Genomic DNA, 26,098 nt, shown 5'->3' with positions numbered 1-26,098 from the left:
GAGTGGGTGTGAATGAGGCCCACAGTACAGACTGCTTGTTATTTATTTCCTTTTCCAACTGGGATTCTGAATATTCTGCCGACATGTTACAGACAGTGAATCCGAAAGGAGTTTTGTGTGAGTGAAAGCCAAGGACTGTTGCAGAGCTAAACCCCAAGAGGCCAGGTGCTGATGGCGGCTGTCAGATAAAACCATGTTTGAGAAGATTCTTACATGTGGTGAAAAGAGATTTTTACAGAATATTTATTTATTTATTTTTTTTAAAAAGGAAAGAACCATAAAAAGTGAAATCAAGATAGTTACTATTTAATTGTGGTGTTTAGAATAGAATAAAAGAAACCTGAGTAACAAGACATGAAGTGCAAAGCATGCTGGGTCAAGGTTAGTTCATGCTCTGCTGCTCCCTTTATATCCATTTTTCAAATGCACAATTAGACTTAAGATCTTTCCAGAGTGTGCTGTTCTCTGCCTGGAAGCTTCAAATTGTTTGTACATAAAAGGGAACCTTGCTTATTCTAAAATGATTTCTGCTGTTGATTTGTGAATGCCAGAGTGCTGAGCAGCACCAGGCGTATACAAAACTAGGAAATACAAGGTGGGCGATTTAAGTGCAGACATGGAAACGAAGGTTGAGGGCTCCTGCCTGTGAGCGCAGAGCATGTCTCAGAGGGAAAATTGGGACAGTTGCAATGGTAGGTACTGGTGCGCTAAGAGGGAGAAGGGCAGGTACCAATTATCCAGGCATGACTCTTGCCTTGATGAAAACTTTGCACGGTGCATGTCACCTAAAGCAGACCTCCAGGGTGACTGCAAGCCAGATGCAGGTGCCGGATGGGGCAGCAACGGTTCCTGCGCACTGGGCGGCTCGCATAGTCCTAGTTATGGCCAAGCTCACCTGCTACATGCAAACGGTGCAGAGAGAAGCTGAGGAAAGCCCAGCAGCTCAAGAAAGCACTGCGCACACTCCCTGCGTGACGCAAAATGGGGGCGTCTCATGATGCGAGTCCTGATCCCCTCCTTCCAAATGTTGGGAGGTACAGTATGCCTACATTAAAGATGGCTAAATTCTGTCCCTCTTTCATACCAAACATCCCAAACTATAAGCACCGGCTGACGGGAGCTTCTGCTCCAAAATCATAATAAATAACCATAGACATAAACAGTGCATATAAGTATATATCATTTATAAATAATGGCAGGAGGCATAAATGGTGAGAAATTGGTCATCTTTGTTATTTAAATATATGAGGGTGGCAGAAGAAAGAACAGGCAGCTAATCGCTTGAAAGGTCATCTGCATGGGGGGATTGTCTTGACGGCGGGGAAGTGAGAGGTCTCCAACTCCCACACCAATAACACAAACAAAGCCCATTAAGGCCAGGTGGAGCAGCTGACTCCAGTAGGGTGAGGTCATGCTAGCCCGTGTACTGAAGGGGAGCGCACCTCACCAGTGCAGCAAGATGGCTACCTGAGACCCACTCTTTCCCGCCAACCCAACAAGCCAACAAAATAACATAACGGGAAAAAATATTGGGAGGGAGGGAAATTCAGGAAAAAACAGAGGGCGATCACAAGCCAACAACCCACTATAAACCTGAAGACACGCCCATACTCCACCCCTGCACAGCTATAACAATCTGACACCACATAAACCCACAATAGAAACCAAAGTACTGTAATGACATTTATCTCACAACCTGTCACAGTCTTGAGGTTTATAGGTCGTCACACTTACTTCAGCGCTCCATTATTTATGTAAAACACTTTACATGATGCCTCCCAGGATGGTCAAAGCAAGGAAATTTAGTTAAACCTCATTTGTAAACTGTACTGTGTGACAATGAGGTCAGGGGCGCAGAGGAGGAAGGTACAAAGGAGGTGATTCAGCATAGGATGACATTGCAATGCCGCACACAAGCAGCTTTGCTATTCCGTCCTTGCTAGTAATATGGTAATGCATGTATTAATGCAAGTCGGCCGTCGCAGATAAGGGAAAGAGACTAGGAAATCTCCATCAGCCGATTATGCTGGTCTGTTCCCTCCCCCTCAACGGCAGCGACATGCCTCCTTCTTGGGAAATGGAGGCCGTCGCCGCCCCCTCCCAGCGATCACTGACAGCCTGCTGCCGGACTGCGAGCGATATCGCAGATCCCCACTGCACATGCTCAGTACTGGTCCGGCACATGCACAGATTCCCAACCATCGGGAATCCGCATTCAGCATTGCGCATGCCCTATACGTCAACGCTCCACTGCAGATGGCGTATGGTATGGGTGTGTAAATATTTTGTAGTTATTGGTAAATTTCAGACTGACAGTACCAAAACTAGCGTCCATGTGCCGCACCCCAACAAGTGGTGCCCCTAGGCACGTGCCTCACTTGCCTAATGGGAAATTCACCACTGGGCGTTGTGCAGCTTCTGTAGAGAGCCCAGCTCTTCACAGTGGGGTGTGACAATGTCCCCACATGTTTGGCCTCACCCACTGGTAACTGGGCCCAATAGATCTCTTGGCGGTCCAGGATGAGGTTGAGAGTAAAGCTGGGCATACAATGGCAGATAAAACGCCTATCAGACTGACAGATATTTGCCAGCCAGACACCTAGCAGATATCGTGGCCATACACTAGGCGGGATGTACTAAACTGAAAAATGCTGTAAAACCCCTGAAAATGCAGTTTTAGGGGGTTTTACTGCATTTCCCATATATTCTAGCCAGCTTCATCACGGTGAGTAACGTCATCTTCAGATAGCGTTACCCAATAGAAACTTATGGGCTTCTCATCGGGACGCCCGCTGAGAGGGATCCAATCGAATCCCTGCCAACTCCCCCCGTGGTGTGCGCGTCCTTCTGCGTATGCGGAGAAAGACGTGAGAGGAACTTCTGGGTGTTAAAGCCGAAAGTCCCTCTATCCGAGGCTATCGCAAATGACAGCTCTTATTGGAAGAGCTGTCCTTTGCGATTTTAATCACATTTCTAAGTACATACCGGGATAACTAACGCCAATATGTACCCGATAAGGGGCGGGATGTACCGCATCGCGGATGCGATGCTTAGTACATCCCGCCCACTGAGAGATACTGTATGTCACAGTGTATTGGCTACGATATATGGCGTCCCCCCCATTCCACCCCTGTGTAGGAACAGGGGAAATGTCTGTCAGTCGGCCGCAGGAGCACATACACCGCCAGATGCGGGCGACTTGCAATGCCAAAAATACTGCATCAGACAGAAATGCGGGACGGTTCAATATGTCCAAACGATTTATATTTTTCAATCGGTTGTGCAAACGATTCGCCAATATCAGCTCAATCGCCAATATCAGCTCAATCGCCTAGATAATTGTATAATGTATGCCCAGCATAACAAAAGTCTGATGTGTCCAGGGTCTATTGAGCTCCGCCGCTGTGAGAGCTACTGTATTGGGTTTGCCCCGCTGGGAGAGCTACTGTATTGGGACCTTCCCGCTGGGAGAGCCTGGGTCGGCTCTAGGGGTGTTCGACCAGTGCGGTCGAACAGGGGCGCCACCCATAGAGGGCGCACCCCTCCCCAAGATCCCGATTTCAGCGGGACAGTACTGTCCCCCTATTCCATCCGTGGGCCAAAGTTGTCAGCAGGTGGTCAAATATGGAGGTTGGGGAGTCCATTCACTGATGGGAGAGGGCTGGGGGAAGCCCAGCCAGTTACGGAGGGCTGGGCTTTACCCCTAGCCTGATGTCACTTAGGGGCATGGCCTATTTTAATGAGGAGCCGGCTGGCCCTGGGGAGAGCTACTGTATTGGGTATCCCCCCTGCTGGGAGAGCTACTGTATTGGGCTACTCTTCAAAGTATGACCTCCTAATGGCAGCTATTGTTTTTCTTTCCCTGTTTTGGATTTTAGATTTTATTATCAGTTTGTTTATTTTTTATACTGTCCACAACTTATCTGCTGAATTAATGCCGTGTTATCGCTATTGAGGAATATGGAAGTAGATAAATGTCTTGCACTTTATATACTTTTGGTCAATTTTATCGTGATCATGTTGAATGGGCATTTTTTTTTTTTTTTTAGAAACCGTGCGCTTACATAGCTCAATATATGCATTAAATTATTTCCTGGGCAAGATTCCATCTCACATTGTGCCTATGCCTGTAACATTGGATGTGTCCTTTCAGTTATCTGAATAGTCTAAAAATTATGGAATAAGCAAAAAATTTATTGGATTACCACTATCATTACCCATGACTAGATTGTGTGCACCCTGCTGACGCCCTTCATTTATTTTGTTTCTCGCACATTAACCTCTTCTGTGTCTTTTTAGTCTTCGTTCCTGTAACCAGACTCTATCATTACATACTAATAGGCACTATTTCCTAACAGAGGAGAAAAGTGGGCATCCACCAATCAGCAGCTAGCTTTGGTGAACATTTCCATCTACTTTTGTAGAAATTAAGTTTTGGGGCCATTCATCATAAATGTAATGTAGGAGAGATCACAGATATCTTCTGCTTTCCTTTCACTCCCGATGTGGCGCACTGTCCCCATACACTAGTATGGGAATCTACTGTACTGTAAATTCATCAAGCCCTGAATAAAACAATATTTTCGGAGATTGACTGCGGGAACATTCGCCATCTTCAGATGGTGTTTGTTCCCACACATCTTTTTGGATCCCTCCGCCCCTGCCCGGCTCCTTCCACCGGACGCCAGGGCTAAAGTAGCAGTGAAAATATTTGGGGAGACAGCTGATTTTCGGATCAGCTGTTTCCGCGCCAAAGCAGTGATAAATTTCTTCAGCGCGAGTTAGGATGTTAATTATCGGGGTCCGCCCTTATGACCCTTATGCTTGTAAAGTTAGTTAATAATTCTAATTCTGTACGGCACAGTGTCGTAAGTAGCCAGCACTGCGCCCTGTGCTGCGCCACGCCCCCTAACCAGATGACATCCTGGGGGCGGGCCTGTCCGCCTAAAAGTACAGCTGTACAGACAGCAGTGTGCATTTATGGAGCATCCAGGGGACGGTGCCGCCCATAGAGCACTGTACGCTCATCGGGGGCACTGCTCGCACAGCCCTAGTTATGGTCCTGGTACGGTGTAACTGTGTGTGAGAATACATTGTGGCATAGAGGGACCAAACATTCTATGGGCTCTATTTATTAACATTTTTACTAAAATAAAGTGAAAAGGGGTGTTTTGTGTTTTCACACCCTTTTCACACTATTTTAGTATCACCTATAGTTATTACAGGGCAATTGGAGAAGAATTCGTAAAATTCAACTCCAACCCCTAAGTATCACTTATTTTTAGTAAGCAGATCGCATTTCCCATAATTGTAATGGGAAATGTGATCCGACCAAAGTTACTAAAAATAAATTGTAAAAAAATACCAGGGAAAGCCCTGTGATAATAACGCTACCTGGAGGTGGCGTTATCCAGGGTCTCCCCCAGTTACTGGACTCCTGCCCTGCTCTAAAAGGCAGAGCAGAGCCCGGAGCCGGTCTCAGTGATCAGCTGTGTGGTCTAAACAGACCACAAGCTGATACACTGCAAGAAAAAAAAAAGTAAAAAAAAAATTCACGTACCTGACTCCAGGGACCGGTGGTCGGGGCTCCGGTGATGACTCCCCTCTAGTCAGCTGGTCTCCCATGGTGCACTGCGGCCCGGTCATCAGGTGATCGGGCCCCAGTGCAGTATGGGATATCAGCTGATCGGAGGTATGGAAGACATCACCGTAGTACCGATGACTGCAGGTAAGTGCTATTAAGGGAGGAGGGGTTGCTGGGGAAATCGCAGGGGGGGTCCGTGATCGCGGGGTCAGGGCTTAACGATGGGGTGGGGCTTAGCGCCAGGAGGGGTAGCAGCGGTGGCCGGTCGGTACATGCGCGGGCACTTTGTCACGGTATTTTTTGCGAAAAATACCGTGACTAGTGTGCGGAGGGGATTTGCAGGAACAGAGCTTTCTCGCAAGCTCCGTTCCTGCAAGGGATTTGTAGTATATCCCAGTGATATTGCTTGAATTCGCAATGCGAATTCAGTCGATAATATCACACTACAATCTGCATTACAAATGCGGATTGTAGTAAATAGAGTCCTATGTGTGGACATGTGCAGCTACATATAGCAATTCTTTCCGTATGCTGCCCTTCCCTGCTTAGGGGAATCACACTGTAAACATTGTAACCTCAATTAGTTTCATGACTCACAACATAACAACACGCATAGGAGCCAACTACAGCTGCTGGGTAGAAAGTACTTCATGGCTAATTGAACCTGCCCCTACTGTATATTGTAAATTCTGACCATTTATATATCTGAGAAACATATTCAGGACATTTTTATAACATTGACAGACTAAAAATAATAATAATAATAATAATAATAATAATAATAATAATAATAATAATAATAATAAATAGGAATAAACAATGAGATGTTAATTTATATATATTATATATATATAAGTTGACTTCTTGGAATCTTGGAACGAACATGGTGTCCTGTACATTCAGCATTGGGGGATATTGTATGGCATTTGCAGGCTGTCAGTTATTGAGCAGGGTGTTATATACAGTCAGGTGCATAAATATTGGGACATTGACGAAATGTCCATATTTTGGCCTCTATTCACCACCACAATGGCTTTGAAATGAAACAAACAAGATGTGCTTTAACTGCAGACTTTCAGATTTAATTTGAGGGTAATTACATCCAAATCAGGTGAACGGTGTGGGAATTACAATGGTTTCTATATGTGCCTCCCACTTTTTAAGGGGCCAAAAGTAATGGGACTATCAACTCAAAAGCTATTTCATGGACAGGTCTGGGCTATTCCCTCGTTATTTCATTATCAATTAAGCAGGTAAAAGGTCTGGAGTTGATTCTAAGTGTGACATTTGCATTTGTAATCAGTTGCTGTCGACTCTCAATATGAGATCTAAAGAGCTGTCACTATCAGTGAAGCAAGCCATCTATAGGCTGAAAAATCAAAACAAACCCATCAGAGAGATAGCAAAAACATTAGGTGTGGCCAAATCAACTGTTTAGAACATTCTTAAAAAGAAAGAATGCACCGGAGAGCTCAGCAACACCAAAAGACCCGGAAGACCACAGAACACAACTGTGGTGGATGACAGAAGAATTATTTCCCCGGTGAAGAAAAACCCCTTCACAACAGTTGGGCAAATCAAGAACACTCTCCAGGAGGTAGGTGTATATGTGTCAAAGTAAACAATCAAGAGAAGACTTCACAATAGTGAATATAGAGGGTTCACCACAAGATGTAAACCATTGGTGAGCCACAAAAACAGGAAGACCAGATTAGAGTTTGCCAAACAACATCTAAAAAAGCCATTACAGTTCTGGAACAACATCCTATGGACAGATGAGACAAAGATCAACTTGTACCAGAGTGATGGGAAGAGAAGAGTATGGAGAAGGAAAGGAACTGCTCATGATCCAAAACATACCACCTCATCAGTGAAGCATGGTGGTGGTAGTAGTGTCATGGCATGGGCATGTATGGCTGCCAATGGAACTGGTTCCCTTGTATTTATTGATGATGTGACTGCTGACAAAAGCAGCAGAATGAATTCTGAAGTATTTCGGGCAATATTATATGCTCATATTCAATCAAATGCTTCAGAACTCATTGGACGGCGCTTCACAGTGCAGATGGACAATGACCTGAAGCATACTGCAAAAGCAACCAAAGAGTTTTTTAAGGCTAAAAAGTGGAATGTTATGCAATGGCCAAGTCAATTCCCTGACCTGAATCCGATTGAGCATGCATTTCACTTGATGAAGACAAAACTGAAGGGAAAATGCCCCAAGAACAAGCAGGAACTGAAGACATTTGCAGTAGAGGCCTGGCAGAGCATCACCAGGGACAGGGCCGTTTCTAAGGCCGGGCGACCCGTGCAATCGCACGGGGCGCGCCTCCTCCGACCCCTGCTGTAGAAAGCCTGTGAACTGCCGGGCGCCTGCTGAGATTGTTACCAGCGGGCGCCCGGCAGGGCAGAGCAGAGCAGCCGGAGATGGAAGCTCCGGCTTCCGGCTCCCCCAGTGTGCACTATGGGAAAGACGTCATGACTCATGACGTCTTTCCCATAGTGCAGAGGAGCAGCCAAGCGGAGCGGACGCCGGAGCGGGGCTTATGGTAAGTATTAGTGTTTTTTTTTTTGGTGTGTGTGCACGCAGCTTTTACTAGAGACAATACTTGGAGGGGGGGGCATGTCTGCTGGGGGAGGCACTACTACTGGGGGCACCACTACTGGGGACATTACTCTGGGGGCACTTCTGCTGGGGGAAACACTACCACTGGGGGCACCTGGGCACTACTACTGGGGACATTACTCTGGGGGCACTTGTGCTGGGGGAAACACTACCACTGGGGGCACCTGGGCACTACTACTGGGGACATCACTGTTGGGGACATTACTAATGTGGACATGACTACAGGGGGCACAAGACTATAGGGGGCACTACTAATGGGGTCATGGCATAGGGGGCACCACTCCGGGGGGCACTACTACTGGGTGCACTGCACTACCACTGTGGGCACTGCATAAGGGGCATAAATACAGGGGGCACGTGTGGTTTTAAAACATAGTTTGTGGTTCTGGCTTTTCCAATATATTTTATGTGGAAGTGGTTTGTTGCAGTGTAATCCCTAAGTGGCCTTTTCAGTGTATTTTATGTGGATCTGGCTTGTATCTTCAATGTGCTGGGCTCGACCCCCAACCTTACTAAAAACTGGTGTGATACAAGGTCATACTTCTGCAAATGTCACACCAAAGGCATGCACACACAAGTGCGGCGTGGGCTTGTGACAGCTAGGCCACACCCCAATTTTTGAGCGCGCGCCTTTGGCGCGCACATGATGTCTGTCTTTCTTTTAACTACATATATTTTTCAGTGCTTTGCCTCTGACAGGTTAGCCACCCCTGGGCTCAGTAGTCACAGCAGCTGACATTCTGTGGTCTTTCAAGACAACGCTCCCTTACTGTGGTACCACACCCCCCATGATTAGGCCACGCCCACAATATTACTGCTTCTTGAGGGAAGGGGGGGGGGGCGCATTTTGACTGCTCGCACTGGGAGCCTCAGACCCTAGAAACTGCCCTGACCAGGGATGAAACCCAGCGTCTGGTGATGTCTATGCGTTCCAGACTTCAGGCTGTAATTGCCTGCAAAGGATTTGCAACAAAGTATTAAAAAGTGAAAGTTAGATTTAGGATTGTTTAGTTTGTCCCATTACTTTTGACCCCTTAAAAAGTGGGAATCACATATAGAAACCGTTGTACTTCCTACACCGTTCACCTGATTTGGATATAATTACCCTCAAATTAAATCTGAAAGTCTGCAGTTAAAGCACATCTTGTTTGTTTCCTTTCAAAGCCATTGTGGTGGTGAATAGAGGCCAAAATATGAAAATTCTGTCAATGTCCCAACATTTATGCACCTGACTGTAGCTGGGGTATTGCCACTGTGCTATGCTGCAGAATATTGGGTCACCCAATAAATAAACAGTAATAATACTGTGATGCTCAGTGACGTAGTACAAGGCCAACTGTATAGTAAGATTGGTATTATGCCACAGTGAGGGCTAATACATTGCGGGTATACAGGCAAATGAACAAGAGAGTTCTATACCAGTTGCACATTACAAACACTGATTTTAACCAGCCTCTATATGTCCCAGTTATATTGTCTTACAGATCCATATTTGACTACTTCATGTAACTCCCCTATGTGAGAAGGTGACCAGTGCCAGGGTGACACAAATCACGTAATCACAGCCCCAGGGGTGTTTTAAGACAGGGGGGGGCCAGTGTGCAGCCTCTGTGCGGGCCTCTCCTCTCCGGCACCGCAGTAGACTCTGGCCACCGCACCAATTTCCAAGTGATTTCAGTCTGGAGAACTGACCGACGTTGGAATCTGGAGAGGTAAGAATAACAAATATATAGGTGCAGGGTGTGTGGTGTGGGCCATCATGCACCGCACATCCTGCACCCATTATAGATGTGCTAATACATAGCCCTGTCTCCTACGGCGCACTGGGGTTTTAATCGCAGCATCACCTAGAGGGGGCGGAGCCTTAATTATGCAATTTGCTGAGAATCGCAGCATCAGGCTCCCTCTCCTGCCCATTTCACTAGGAAGTGAGTGGAATGCGTGAGGTTGACCTGCACTCCCTGGAGTCTGTGGGACTCCCCAAAATCTGGGAGTTTCCCGGATGTTCAAGTAAAGAAGGCAAGTATACACAGATTATAGTGATTGATCCCTCTAATTTCCAGACCTGGTTCATGGACTTCAAAGGAATAGAATGTCTCTAGATATTATTTAGGAAACTGCTCACCAATAGCTGACATTATGTTTTACTTTAGGTCAGAGGTTCCCAAACGCGGTCCTCAACGTACCCCAACAGTTCAGGTTTTAGAGATATCCATGGTTGAGCACAGGTAGTTAAATCAAATTGACTGAGGTACTCATCAAGTCACCTGTGGACAAGCATGGATATCCCGAAAACCTGGACTCTTTAGGGTGCCTTGAAGATCGAGTTTGGGAACCTCTGCTTTAAAATAAAATTATATATCTACTTTAGGATATGCGTATTTGATTTTCATTAATTATGAGAATACTGTGAAATGAATAAATATATTTCTCTTAGAAGAATAGATTTTTATAGCTGTCATTATCCAGCAATGTAATCATTTTTTATGGATTTTTCTCTCCCTAGAAGAAATTTCAAAGTATAATTCATTTGTTTTGTGCTTTGTATCATTTTGCTTAATTGAGATTTTATGCTTTCGACTGATTCAGTGCGATGATCAGGGGTGTTTGGATTACATACGAACACTATACGTATTGGGCCTGATTCAGTGCAATGGGCAAGGGTGTTCAGATTACCCTACCCTCCAACATGACCCCTCCCATCAGGTACAAAATGCTCTACTCCAGGTATCTCCCGCCTAATGTATGATTGCAGTCACCTGTGTTGAACTAGTTAACTGATGAGAAAGGTGTTTCAGCACAGGTGTCTGCAATCAGAAATTAAGTGGGAAGTCCAGGAGCAGAGCATTTTGTACCTAATGGAATGGGTCATGTTGGAGGGTCTGGATTACATACATACACAATACGTACTGGGCCTGATTCAGTGCAATGGGCAAGGGTGTTCAGATTACATACATACACTATACGTACAGGGCCTGACTCAGGGCCTGATTCAGAGCCGGACGCTCTGACCAGAGCGCTCGCTCTGAAAAAGGGACCTCCTACCTAAAAATGGAGCGGCCTTTTGGACGCTTGCATAGCTGTGGGTGACCACCCACAGATTATGCGAGCGTCCATGATGATGGTCACGATGGTCAAGACCATCACGACCATCGGGCTTGCGACGAGAACCTGCGGTAGGGTCTCGTGGCCGCAAGCCCTGGAGTGATTTTGGCTCTATCAGAGCCAAAATCACTCCCACTGACATCACTAGTGATGTCAGTGGGGCCGGACCCAGACGGTAGGCGTTCCCATGGGAACGCCTCCGTCTGGCAGCCACGTCCCCGGCACGCCCACCAAGGAGGCGTGCTGTCACTCACCATCGACAGCTGGTCGCTAGCCGGGTCTGGCGCATGCGCACGACGGAGCTCCCTCCGTCGTGCGCATTTGGGGACCACCGACCCGCTTGCGAGCGGCCTGCGCTCGCGAGCGGGTCTGAATGAGACCCTCAGTGCAATGGGCAGGGGTGTTCAGATTACATACATACACTATACGTACTGGGCCTGATTCAGTGCAATGAGCAGGGGTGATCAGATTACATACATACACTATACGTACTGGGCGTGATTCAGTGCAATGAGCAGGGGTGATCAGATTACATACATACACTATACGTACTGGGCGTGATTCAGTGCACTGAGCAGGGGTGATCAGATTACATACATACACTATATGTACTGGGCGTGATTCAGTGCAATGAGCAGGGGTGTTCAGATTACATACATACACTATACGTACTGGGCCTGATTCAGTGCAATGAGCAGGGGTGATCAGATTACATACATACACTATACGTACTGGGCCTGATTCAGTGCAATGAGCAGGGGTGATCAGATTACATACATACACTATACGTACTGGGCCTGATTCAGTGCAATGGGCAGGGGTGATCAGATTACATACATTTATTTATTAACAGTGTCTTATATAGGGCAGCATATTCCGTTGCGCTTTACAGTTGTAAGCATTAATAGAACAAAACTGGATAATAACAGACAGATATATAGGTAGGAAGGCCCTGCTCGCAAGCTTACAATCTATAGATACACTATACGTACTGGGCCTGATTCAGTGCAATGGGCAGGGGTGATCAGATTACATACATACACCATACATGCCTACTCTCCCGGGAATCGCGGGAGGCTCCCGATTTTTCGGGTAGCCCCCCACGATCCCGGAAGAATAGGCATATCTCTCGCATCCCGCCCACTTCCTAGTGAAGTGGGCAGGATGGGGAGATTTTACCTGAAATTATCGGGTCCGTCGGGAAGGGGCGGGGCTAAATTAGGCAAATCACGTCATTTAGCCCCGACCCCTCCTCATGGACCCGCGAATCACGGGGGTTTTCTGTAAAGGGGGCGGGGCCTAATGCCATCTATCGTCTGGCCCCGCCCCCCGAAGAGGAGAGCAGCAGGTCCCCTCCTGCTGCTCCCGGAAAGCTGCCCAGTAATGTAGGTAAGTGTGACATACACTATACGTACCGGGCCTGATTCAGTGCAATGAGCAGGGGTGATCAGATTACATACATACACTATACGTACCGGGCCTGATTCAGTGCAATGAGCAGGGGTGATCAGATTACATACATACACTATACGTACTGGGCCTGATTCAGTGTAATGAGCAGGGGTGATCAGATTACATACATACACTATACGTACTGGGCCTGATTCAGTGCAATGAGCAGGGGTGATCAGATTACATACATACACTATACGTACTGGGCCTGATTCAGTGCAATGAGCAGGGGTGATCAGATTACATACATACACTATACGTGCTGGGCCTGATTCAGTGCAATGAGCAGGGGTGATCAGATTACATACATACACTATACGTACTGGGCCTGATTCAGTGCAATGAGCAGGGGTGATCAGATTACATACATACACTATACGTACTAAGCCTGATTCAGTGCAATGAGCAGGGGTGATCAGATTACATACATACACTATACGTACTGGGCCTGATTTAGTGCAATGAGCAGGGGTGTTCAGATTACATACAAACACTATACGTACTGGGCCTGATTCAGTGCAATGAGCAGGGGTGATCAGATTACATACACTATACATACTGGGCCTGATTTAGTGCAATGAGCAGAGGTGATCAGATTACATACATACACTATACGTACTGGGACTGATTCAGTGCAATGAGCAGGGGTGATCAGATTACATACATACACTATACGTACTGGGCCTGATTCAGTGCAATGAGCAGGAGTGTTCAGATTACATACATACACTATACATACTGGGCCTGATTTAGTGCAATGAGCAGAGGTGATCAGATTACATACATACACTATACGTACTGGGACTGATTCAGTGCAATGAGCAGGGGTGATCAGATTACATACATGCATTATACGTACTGGGCCTGATTCAGTGCAATGAGCAGGAGTGTTCAGATTACATACATACACTATACATACTGGGCCTGATTCAGTGCAATGAGCAGGGGTTATCAGATTACATACATACACTATACGTACTGGGCCTGGTTCAGTGCAATGAGCAGGGGTGATCAGATTACATACATACACTATACGTACTGGGACTGATTCAGTGCAATGAGCAGGGGTTATCAGATTACATACATACACTATATGTACTGGGCCTGATTCAGTGCAATGAGCAGAGGTGATCAGATTACATACATACACTATACGTACTGGGCCTGATTCAGTGCAATGAGCAGGGGTGATCAGATTACATACATACACTATACGTACTGGGCCTGATTCAGTGCAATGGGCAGGGGTTATCAGATTACATACATACACTATATGTACTGGGCCTGATTCAGTGCAATGGGCAGGGGTTATCAGATTACATACATACACTATACGTACTGGGCCTGATTCAGTGTAATGAGCAGGGGTTATCAGATTACATACATACACTATACGTACTGGGCCTGATTCAGTGTAATGAGCAGGGGTGATCAGATTACATACATACACTATATGTACTGGGCCTCATTCAGTGAAATGAGCAGAGGTGTTCAGATTACATACATACACTATACGTACTGGGCCTGATTCAGTGTAATGAGCAGGGGTTATCAGATTACATACATACACTATACGTACTGGGCCTGATTCAGTGCAATGGGCAGGGGTGATCAGATTACATACATTTATTTATTTATTAACAGTGTCTTATATAGGGCAGCATATTCCGTTGCGCTTTACAGTTGTAAGCATTAATAGAACAAAACTGGATAATAACAGACAGATATATAGGTAGGAAGGCCCTGCTCGCAAGCTTACAATCTATAGATACACTATACGTACTGGGCCTGATTCAGTGCAATGGGCAGGGGTGATCAGATTACATACATACACCATACATGCCTACTCTCCCGGGAATCGCGGGAGGCTCCCGATTTTTCGGGTAGCCCCCCACGATCCCGGAAGAATAGGCATATCTCTCGCATCCCGCCCACTTCCTAGTGAAGTGGGCAGGATGGGGAGTTTTTACCTGAAATTATCGGGTCCGTCGGGAAGGGGCGGGGCTAAATTAGGCAAATCACGTCATTTAGCCCCGACCCCTCCTCATGGACCCGCGAATCACGGGGGTTTTCTGTAAAGGGGGCGGGGCCTAATGCCATCTATCGTCTGGCCCCGCCCCCCGAAGAGGAGAGCAGCAGGTCCCCTCCTGCTGCTCCCGGAAAGCTGCCCAGTAATGTAGGTAAGTGTGACATACACTATACGTACCGGGCCTGATTCAGTGCAATGAGCAGGGGTGATCAGATTACATACATACACTATACGTACCGGGCCTGATTCAGTGTAATGAGCAGGGGTGATCAGATTACATACATACACTATACGTACTGGGCCTGATTCAGTGCAATGAGCAGGGGTGATCAGATTACATACATACACTATACGTACTGGGCCTGATTCAGTGCAATGAGCAGGGGTGATCAGATTACATACATACACTATACGTGCTGGGCCTGATTCAGTGCAATGAGCAGGGGTGATCAGATTACATACATACACTATACGTACTGGGCCTGATTCAGTGCAATGAGCAGGGGTGATCAGATTACATACATACACTATACGTACTAAGCCTGATTCAGTGCAATGAGCAGGGGTGATCAGATTACATACATACACTATACGTACTGGGCCTGATTTAGTGCAATGAGCAGGGGTGTTCAGATTACATACAAACACTATACGTACTGGGCCTGATTCAGTGCAATGAGCAGGGGTGATCAGATTACATACACTATACATACTGGGCCTGATTTAGTGCAATGAGCAGAGGTGATCAGATTACATACATACACTATACGTACTGGGACTGATTCAGTGCAATGAGCAGGGGTGATCAGATTACATACATACACTATACGTACTGGGCCTGATTCAGTGCAATGAGCAGGAGTGTTCAGATTACATACATACACTATACATACTGGGCCTGATTTAGTGCAATGAGCAGAGGTGATCAGATTACATACATACACTATACGTACTGGGACTGATTCAGTGCAATGAGCAGGGGTGATCAGATTACATACATGCATTATACGTACTGGGCCTGATTCAGTGCAATGAGCAGGAGTGTTCAGATTACATACATACACTATACATACTGGGCCTGATTCAGTGCAATGAGCAGGGGTTATCAGATTACATACATACACTATACGTACTGGGCCTGGTTCAGTGCAATGAGCAGGGGTGATCAGATTACATACATACACTATACGTACTGGGACTGATTCAGTGCAATGAGCAGGGGTTATCAGATTACATACATACACTATATGTACTGGGCCTGATTCAGTGCAATGAGCAGAGGTGATCAGATTACATACATACACTATACGTACTGGGCCTGATTCAGTGCAATGAGCAGGGGTGATCAGATTACATACATACACTATACGTACTGGGCCTGATTCAGTGCAATGGGCAGGGGTTATCAGATTACATACATACACTATATGTACTGGGCCTGATTCAGTGCAATGGGCAGGGGTTATCAGATTACATACATACACTATACGTACTGGGCCTGATTCAGTGTAATGAGCAGGGGTTATCAGATTACATACATACACTATACGTACTGGGCCTGATTCAGTGTAATGAGCAGGGGTGATCAGATTACATACATACACTATATGTACTGGGCCTCATTCAGTGAAATGAGCAGAGGTGTTCAGATTACATACATACACTATACGTACTGGGCCTGATTCAGTGTAATGAGCAGGGGTTATCAGATTACATACATACACTATACGTACTGGGCCTGATTCAGTGCAATGGGCAGGGGTGATCAGATTACATACATTTATTTATTTATTAACAGTGTCTTATATAGGGCAGCATATTCCGTTGCGCTTTACAGTTGTAAGCATTAATAGAACAAAACTGGATAATAACAGACAGATATATAGGTAGGAAGGCCCTGCTCGCAAGCTTACAATCTATAGATACACTATACGTACTGGGCCTGATTCAGTGCAATGGGCAGGGGTGATCAGATTACATACATACACCATACATGCCTACTCTCCCGGGAATCGCGGGAGGCTCCCGATTTTTCGGGTAGCCCCCCACGATCCCGGAAGAATAGGCATATCTCTCGCATCCCGCCCACTTCCTAGTGAAGTGGGCAGGATGGGGAGTTTTTACCTGAAATTATCGGGTCCGTCGGGAAGGGGCGGGGCTAAATTAGGCAAATCACGTCATTTAGCCCCGACCCCTCCTCATGGACCCGCGAATCACGGGGGTTTTCTGTAAAGGGGGCGGGGCCTAATGCCATCTATCGTCTGGCCCCGCCCCCCGAAGAGGAGAGCAGCAGGTCCCCTCCTGCTGCTCCCGGAAAGCTGCCCAGTAATGTAGGTAAGTGTGACATACACTATACGTACCGGGCCTGATTCAGTGCAATGAGCAGGGGTGATCAGATTACATACATACACTATACGTACCGGGCCTGATTCAGTGCAATGAGCAGGGGTGATCAGATTACATACATACACTATACGTACTGGGCCTGATTCAGTGTAATGAGCAGGGGTGATCAGATTACATACATACACTATATGTACTGGGCCTCATTCAGTGAAATGAGCAGAGGTGTTCAGATTACATACATACACTATACGTACTGGGCCTGATTCAGTGTAATGAGCAGGGGTTATCAGATTACATACATACACTATACGTACTGGGCCTGATTCAGTGCAATGGGCAGGGGTGATCAGATTACATACATTTATTTATTTATTAACAGTGTCTTATATAGGGCAGCATATTCCGTTGCGCTTTACAGTTGTAAGCATTAATAGAACAAAACTGGATAATAACAGACAGATATATAGGTAGGAAGGCCCTGCTCGCAAGCTTACAATCTATAGATACACTATACGTACTGGGCCTGATTCAGTGCAATGGGCAGGGGTGATCAGATTACATACATACACCATACATGCCTACTCTCCCGGGAATCGCGGGAGGCTCCCGATTTTTCGGGTAGCCCCCCACGATCCCGGAAGAATAGGCATATCTCTCGCATCCCGCCCACTTCCTAGTGAAGTGGGCAGGATGGGGAGTTTTTACCTGAAATTATCGGGTCCGTCGGGAAGGGGCGGGGCTAAATTAGGCAAATCACGTCATTTAGCCCCGACCCCTCCTCATGGACCCGCGAATCACGGGGGTTTTCTGTAAAGGGGGCGGGGCCTAATGCCATCTATCGTCTGGCCCCGCCCCCCGAAGAGGAGAGCAGCAGGTCCCCTCCTGCTGCTCCCGGAAAGCTGCCCAGTAATGTAGGTAAGTGTGACATACACTATACGTACCGGGCCTGATTCAGTGCAATGAGCAGGGGTGATCAGATTACATACATACACTATACGTACCGGGCCTGATTCAGTGCAATGAGCAGGGGTGATCAGATTACATACATACACTATACGTACTGGGCCTGATTCAGTGTAATGAGCAGGGGTGATCAGATTACATACATACACTATACGTACTGGGCCTGATTCAGTGCAATGAGCAGGGGTGATCAGATTACATACATACACTATACGTACTGGGCCTGATTCAGTGCAATGAGCAGGGGTGATCAGATTACATACATACACTATACGTACTGGGCCTGATTCAGTGCAATGAGCAGGGGTGATCAGATTACATACATACACTATACGTACTGGGCCTGATTCAGTTCAATGAGCAGGGGTGATCAGATTACATACATACACTATACGTACTAAGCCTGATTCAGTGCAATGAGCAGGGGTGATCAGATTACATACATACACTATACGTACTGGGCCTGATTTAGTGCAATGAGCAGGGGTGTTCAGATTACATACAAACACTATACGTACTGGGCCTGATTCAGTGCAATGAGCAGGGGTGATCAAATTACATACACTATACATACTGGGCCTGATTTAGTGCAATGAGCAGAGGTGATCAGATTACATACATACACTATGCGTACTGGGACTGATTCAGTGCAATGAGCAGGGGTGATCAGATTACATACATACACTATACGTACTGGGCCTGATTCAGTGCAATGAGCAGGAGTGTTCAGATTACATACATACACTATACATACTGGGCCTGATTTAGTGCAATGAGCAGAGGTGATCAGATTACATACATACACTATACGTACTGGGACTGATTCAGTGCAATGAGCAGGGGTGATCAGATTACATACATGCATTATACGTACTGGGCCTGATTCAGTGCAATGAGCAGGAGTGTTCAGATTACATACATACACTATACATACTGGGCCTGATTCAGTGCAATGAGCAGGGGTTATCAGATTACATACATACACTATACGTACTGGGCCTGGTTCAGTGCAATGAGCAGGGGTGATCAGATTACATACATACACTATACGTACTGGGACTGATTCAGTGCAATGAGCAGGGGTTATCAGATTACATACATACACTATATGTACTGGGCCTGATTCAGTGCAATGAGCAGAGGTGATCAGATTACATACATACACTATACGTACTGGGCCTGATTCAGTGCAATGAGCAGGGGTGATCAGATTACATACATACACTATACGTACTGGGCCTGATTCAGTGCAATGGGCAGGGGTTATCAGATTACATACATACACTATATGTACTGGGCCTGATTCAGTGCAATGGGCAGGGGTTATCAGATTACATACATACACTATACGTACTGGGCCTGATTCAGTGTAATGAGCAGGGGTTATCAGATTACATACATACACTATACGTACTGGGCCTGATTCAGTGTAATGAGCAGGGGTGATCAGATTACATACATACACTATATGTACTGGGCCTCATTCAGTGAAATGAGCAGAGGTGTTCAGATTACATACATACACTATACGTACTGGGCCTGATTCAGTGCATTGAGCAGGGGTGATCAGATTACATACATACACTATACATACTGGGCCTGATTCAGTGCAATGAGCAGGGGTTATCAGATTACATACATACACCATACGTACTGGGCCTGATTCAGTGCAATGAGCAGGAGTGTTCAGATTACATACATACACTATATGTACTGGGCCTGATTCAGTGCAATGGGCAGGAGTGTTCAGATTACATACATACACTATATGTACCGGGCCTGATTCAGTGTAATGGGCAGGGGTGATCAGATTACATACATACACTATACGTGCTGGGACTGATTCAGTGCAATGAGCAGAGGTGATCAGATTACATACATACACTATACATACTGGGCCTGATTCAGTGCAATGAGCAGGGGTGTTCACATGTGAAGCAGTCGGAAAGCCGACGGTCGGGATTCCTTCCCGACTGTCTAATCCCGGCAAGGGGTTAAATGACAGGCGTCGAAATCTCGACGCCTGTTATTTTACCTACGCCAGGAGCCCGACACCCGGTTTACCGATCGAAGGTAAGCCAGGCGCGGACAGCCGGCGAGAGGGGGGGTTAGGTTTAGGGTTCCCAGGGGGGACTTAGGGTTAGGCACCCGGGAGTTTAGCGTTAGGCCAGGGGAAGGGAGGGTCAGGGTTAGACACCCCAGGGGGGAGGTTAGGGTTAGGCACCCCCTCCCCGGGAGACTTAGGTTTAGGCGGCGGGGAAAGGGGGGTTAGGATTAAACACTCAGAGGGGGGATTAGGGTTAGGCACTTGGGGTTGAGGTTAGGGTTAAGCACCCCTAAGGGAGGGTCAGGGTTAGGGGGGGGGAATTAGGTTAGTTATACTCACCCTAAGGACGATCGGGATTTCCTCCTCTGTCGGGCTGCCGCCTTTGGGATCTTTCGGCCGGCGGTAAATCATACTGAATCCGTTCAGATTACATACATACACGTACAGACTATAATGTATCTAGTGGTCTGGACTAGTACAATGGTTGAGTAACAACAACATGTACAGTCAGGTGCATAAATATTGGGACATTGACAGAATTTTCATATTTTGGCCTCTATTCACCACCACAATGGCTTTGAAATTAAACAAACAAGATGTGCTTTAACTGCAGACTTTCAGATTTAATTAGAGGGTAATTAAATCCAAATCAGGTGAACGGTGTAGGAATTACAACGGTTTCTATATGTGCCTCCCACTTTTTAAGGCGCCTAAAGTAATGGGACAAACTAAACAATCCTAAATCTAACTTTCACTTTTTAATACTTTGTTGAAAATCCTTTGCAGGCAATTACAGCCTGAAGTCTGGAACGCATAGACATCACCAGACGCTGGGTTTCATCCCTGGTGATGCTCTGCCAGGCCTCTACTGCAAATGTCTTCAGTTCCTGCTTGTTCTTGGGGCATTTTCCCTTCAGTTTTGTCTTCATCAAGTGAAATGCATGCTCAATCGGATTCAGGTCAGGGGATTGACTTGGCCATTGCATAACATTCCACTTTTTAGCCTTAAAAAACTCTTTGGTTACTTTTGCAGTGTGCTTCGGGTCATTGTCCATCTGTATGTGAAGTGCCGTCCATTGAGTTCTGAAGCATTTGACTGAATATGAGCATATAATATTGCCCGAAACACTTCAGAATTCATTCTGCTGCTTTTGTCAGCAATCACATCATCAATAAATACAAGGGGACCAGTTCCATTGGCAGCCGTACATGCCCACGCCATGACACTACCACCACCATGCTTCACTGATGAGGTGATATGTTTTGGATCATAAGCAGTTCCTTTCCTTCTCCATACTCTTCTCTTCCCATCACTCTGGTACAAGTTGATCTTTGTCTCATCTGTCCATAGGATGTTGTTCCAGAAATGTAATGGCTTTATTAGATGTTGTTTGGCAAACTCTAATTTGGTCTTCCTGTTTTTGAGGCTCACCAATGGTCTACATCTTGTGGTGAACCCTCTATATTCACTATTGTGAAGTCTTCTCTTGATTGTTGACTTTGACACATATACACCTACCTCCTGGAGAGTGTTCTTGATTTGGCCAACTGTTGTGAAGGGGTTTTTCTTCACCAGGGAAATAATTCTTCTGTCATCCACCACAGTTGTTTTCCGTGGTCTTCCGGGTCTTTTGGTGTTGCTAAGCTCTCCGGTGCGTTCTTTATTTTTAAGAATGTTCCAAACAGTTGATTTAGCCACACCTAATGTTTTTGCTATCTCTCTGATGGGTTTGTTTTGATTTTTCAGCCTAATGATGGCTTGCTTCACTGATAGTGACAGCTCTTTGGATCTCATATTGAGAGTCAACAGCAACTGGTTCCAAATGCAAATGTCACACCTAGAATCAAATCCAGACCTTTTACCTGCTTAATTGATAATGACATAATGAGGGAATAGCCCACACCTGTCCATGAAATAGCTTTTGAGTTGATAGTCCCATTACTTTTGGCCCCTTAAAAAGTGGAAGGCACATATAGACACCCTTGGAATTCCTGCACCGTTCCCCTGATTTGGATGTAATTACCCTCAAATTAAATCTGAAAGTCTGCATTTAAAGCACATCTTGTTTGTTTCATTTCAAAGCCATTGTGTGGTGAATAGAGGCCAAAATATGAAAATTCTGTCAATGTCCCAAAGGTAGAGTTTTAAAGGATGAAGCTGAAGTTAATGAGTTGATGACAGAAGAATAAAGAGGGATGAAGATGAAGTTAATGAGTTGGAAAAAGTAGAATAGTGAGGAAAGAAGCTAATGGTGATGTGTTGGAGAAGGTATAATAGTGAGGAATTAAGATAAAGGTGATATGTTGGAGAAGGTAGAATAGTGAAGAATGAAGCTGGAGGTGATGAGATGTAGTAGGTTGAATAGTGAAGGATGAAGATGGAAGTAATGAGATGTAGACTGTAGAATAGTAAGGGATGAAGCTGGAGGTGATGAGATATAGAAGGTAGTATAGTGAGGGATGAAGCTGGAGGTGATGAGATATAGAAGGTAGTATAGTGAGGAATGAAGCTGGAGGTGATAAGATGTAGAAGTTAAAATAGTGATGGATGAGGCTGGAGGTGATGAGATGTAAAAGTTAGTATAGTGAGGTATGATGCTGGAAGTGATTAGATGTAGAAGGTAGAATAGTGAGGGATGAAGCTGGAGGTAATGAGATGTAGATGGTAGAATAGTGAAGGATGAAGATGAAGTAATCAGATGTAGACTGTAGAATAGTAAGGGATGAAGCTGGAGGTGATGAGATATAGAAGGTAGTATAGTGAGGGATGAAGATGGAGGTGATGAGATGTAGAAGGTAGAATAGTGAGGAATGAAGCTGGAGGTGATAAGATATAGAAGGTAAAATAGTGATGGATGAGGCTGGAGGTGATGGGATGTAGAAGGTAGAATAGTGATCAGGGGCATAACTAGAGGTATGGGGGCCCCATTGCAAAATTTCCTCTGGCCCCCAAATATCTACCTATACAGTGCCCCTGTAGTTGTGCTCATTATTCAATACCCCTGTAGATGTGCCCCTTATGCTGTGCATATTATACAATGCCCCCTGTAGTTGTGCCCATTATGCAATGTCCCTGTAGTTGTGTCCATTATGCAATGCCCCCTGTATTAAAGCTCCTTATGCAGTGTCCCCAGTAGTGCCCATTATGCAGTGCCTCCAGTAATGCCCCTAGAAGTGACCTTTATGTTGTGCCCCCATTAAGCCCCTAATGCAGTGCCCCCAGTAATGCCTCTAGTAATGCCCCTAGTAGTGACCCTTATGCTGTGGCCCCCCTCCCCTGTGCAGTACTTACCTCTCACGCTGGCCGCTGGGCAACGCTGCAGTCCACTCCATCAGCTTTCCTCCCACGTAGACGCTGCCTGCTGACTGGATCTAACTAGATCCAGCAGCAGGTGCAGGCTCCTCTCATCGTGGGTGCGCAGGTGACATCATGACTTGGTTAAAGTAAGAATAAGGACTTTAAGAAGGCACACACAGACGCAACCACTTGCTCTACAGTGACAAAACTAATAAAGCAATAAAGAAAGGTCTGACAGGCTATGTGTAACTTCCCTCTCCATAAAGATTGCGATGTAACCTACAGGCTACAAAAGCCAACAGCCTGTGTAGAGCATACCTCCCAACTTTAGGTTCTGTTCAGGACCTTTGCGCACACAGAAGGCTCACCATAAATTAGGGGTCGTGGCCTCATTGGAACTGCCGTACCTGTGCTCCGAGAGCTGCTGGATATGCACGCAGTCCCTATTTCCATGAATAGACGACTTTTGCATGTGCACAGCATCTATTCACTGGTTGGGACGGCTGGGAGGTCTGCACTAAAGATGGCACTAGCTACCAGGGGCCAAGCTATGAAAAGCTGAGATTTTTGGAGCTGGGTAAATTTGGCAATATTAAAGGGGGGCACTTTTGAAATAAAAAAATTGAGGGACCGCAGCAAATCTCAGTAAAACTTAGTGTAACACAAAGAAGATATACAGCAGTCTGTACATGAAGACACTTTCTTAGAGCGCAAAGTATACAGGTAATTCCAGGAACTGAGAACAATGGAATAATTTTAAATTGATTATACTTTTTTACGGCAGACTTGCAAAGCAATTTTCCTTTGCACTTTACTTCCTGCTGTGTCCTGCAGGAGCTCGACGATCCTCACAATATTCATTTTTATTTTACAGCTATCTTCATTTTATTGAACTATGTTATTTTATATGATAGCTACACCTAAAATAACAGTTAAATGACTGCAATGTAAAAAAAAACGTATTGTAAATTTACAGTATACGTATAAAATTCTCCATAACACAAGTCTAAGCAATCTGCCTTTAGTGATTTCAAAATGCTCCCTGCAGTTTACTTCATGAGTCTTACAGACATGAAATCCCGAGTATACAAAATCGGCTCCCCGTATTTGTTCTAATCATTTAGTGAAACTTTGACATTGATAATTTTGAATGTTTTTTTAATTAATTGTATTGTATTTGCTCACCACTTCAGACGCAGTAATCGGAACAAGAGGTCAAGTTCACATCACAGTGGAGGCGTGGTCACATAACAAAGGGGGCATGTCTATCACTCAGGAATCATTAGGCTGACCTTAACCACCTACCACTGAAACACCCATTCATTGCCACCCACAGCAGTAACAGGGGTGCGCTGTACCTGGTCACAGCTGGTCCATGAAAGGGAGGTGACTCTTCCACAAAAACTCAGTTGACGTTCTTGATGCCCTTTTACCCTGCTCGACATAGCCTTGACTTAATTATCTAATTTTAAAACTGGGTGTTATCCCCATAGAGGTGTACAAGAAGTTTAAAGACTTCTTTGCTCCATAACTCCTGGACACTTTTAATGCCCTCTTCACTGCTGGGTCCCTCCCTCCCTTGTTTGGTAGCTTTGATTGTTGTCCTCCTTGAACCTGACAAGGTTCCATTTTTTCCAGAGTCATATAGGCCTGTTTCCTTATCATATACTGATATTAAGAGTCTGGCTAAAATTATAGCCAATAGACTGCATACAGTCATTGGACAAATAGTGCATGCCGATCAAACAGGCTTTATATTTTATACCTGGTAAGTCTACCTCTCAAAATCTCCGCAGACTGTTTTACCACCTACAGATGTCTTATGAAGCCGAGGAAGAGGGAGCGCTGGTGTCCTTAGATGAAGCTAGGGCCTGTAACTTCGTGGAGTGGGTATATCTTTGGGAGGTACTGCATAAATTTGGCTTTAGTCCTAATTTCATTCAGTGGGTGTGGTTACTCTACTCTGCCCCTGCTGCACGCGTTTGTGTTAATAATTACACTACAGCTCCATATGCTTTGGGTAGGGGGACTAGACAAGGCTGTCCATGCTCTCCTGCACAATTCGTGTTAGCCATTGAACCTTTGGCGTGTCGTGAGGATTCTTGCATTCATGGCTTGCGATCTGGTCCTGCTGTAGAAGCTTTATATGCTGATGATGTGCTCCTGTTCCTGGCTGATGTGAATGGTTCATTGGATAGATTCCTTCAGGTTGTTGTGAGTTTTGGAATCTATTCTGGAGTTAGGATCAATTGAACAAAATCACAAATATTCCCTATTCATGGATCTAGCCCTTTTCCTGCCCTCTTCAGTGGACTACGAGAATTTGTTATTTCAGGGTCTGAGCAAAATATTGTTCCCATTACCTCTTATGGTCATGGGTAGAATTGATCTTTTCAAAATGGTCATCCAGCCTAAGTATTTTCTATTATTATTACAACACTCCCCAGTTTATGTTTCCAACACTGCCAATGATAGGATTATTTCTTCCTTTATTGGGGGTGATCAAAAAGATAGAATTAAGTTTGACACAATACATCGATCTAAAGGTTCAGGTGGTTTGACCCTCCCCAATTTAGAGTTGTATTATGCAACCTCCCAACTAAATTGGGAATGGTTGCGAGATTGTCGGGGTAGTGCATTGGAGCAGT

General features: G+C 45.5%; 1 protein-coding gene across 1 annotated transcript in view; it reads left to right on the top strand.

Annotated features, from left to right (window-relative positions):
* CRTAC1 (cartilage acidic protein 1) overlaps window positions 1-26,098 on the top strand; it is an 822,281-nt gene that overhangs the window by 251,979 nt on the left and 544,204 nt on the right. The gene's annotated exons all lie outside the window — the stretch shown is intronic.

The sequence above is a fragment of the Taudactylus pleione genome, unplaced genomic scaffold (assembly GCF_031769625.1).
Source record: "Taudactylus pleione unplaced genomic scaffold, aTauple2 ptg000292l, whole genome shotgun sequence".
Lineage (NCBI taxonomy): Eukaryota > Metazoa > Chordata > Amphibia > Anura > Myobatrachidae > Taudactylus > Taudactylus pleione.
Note: the sequence above shows the minus strand (reverse complement) of the source record. Positions and strands in the feature narration are given on the sequence as shown.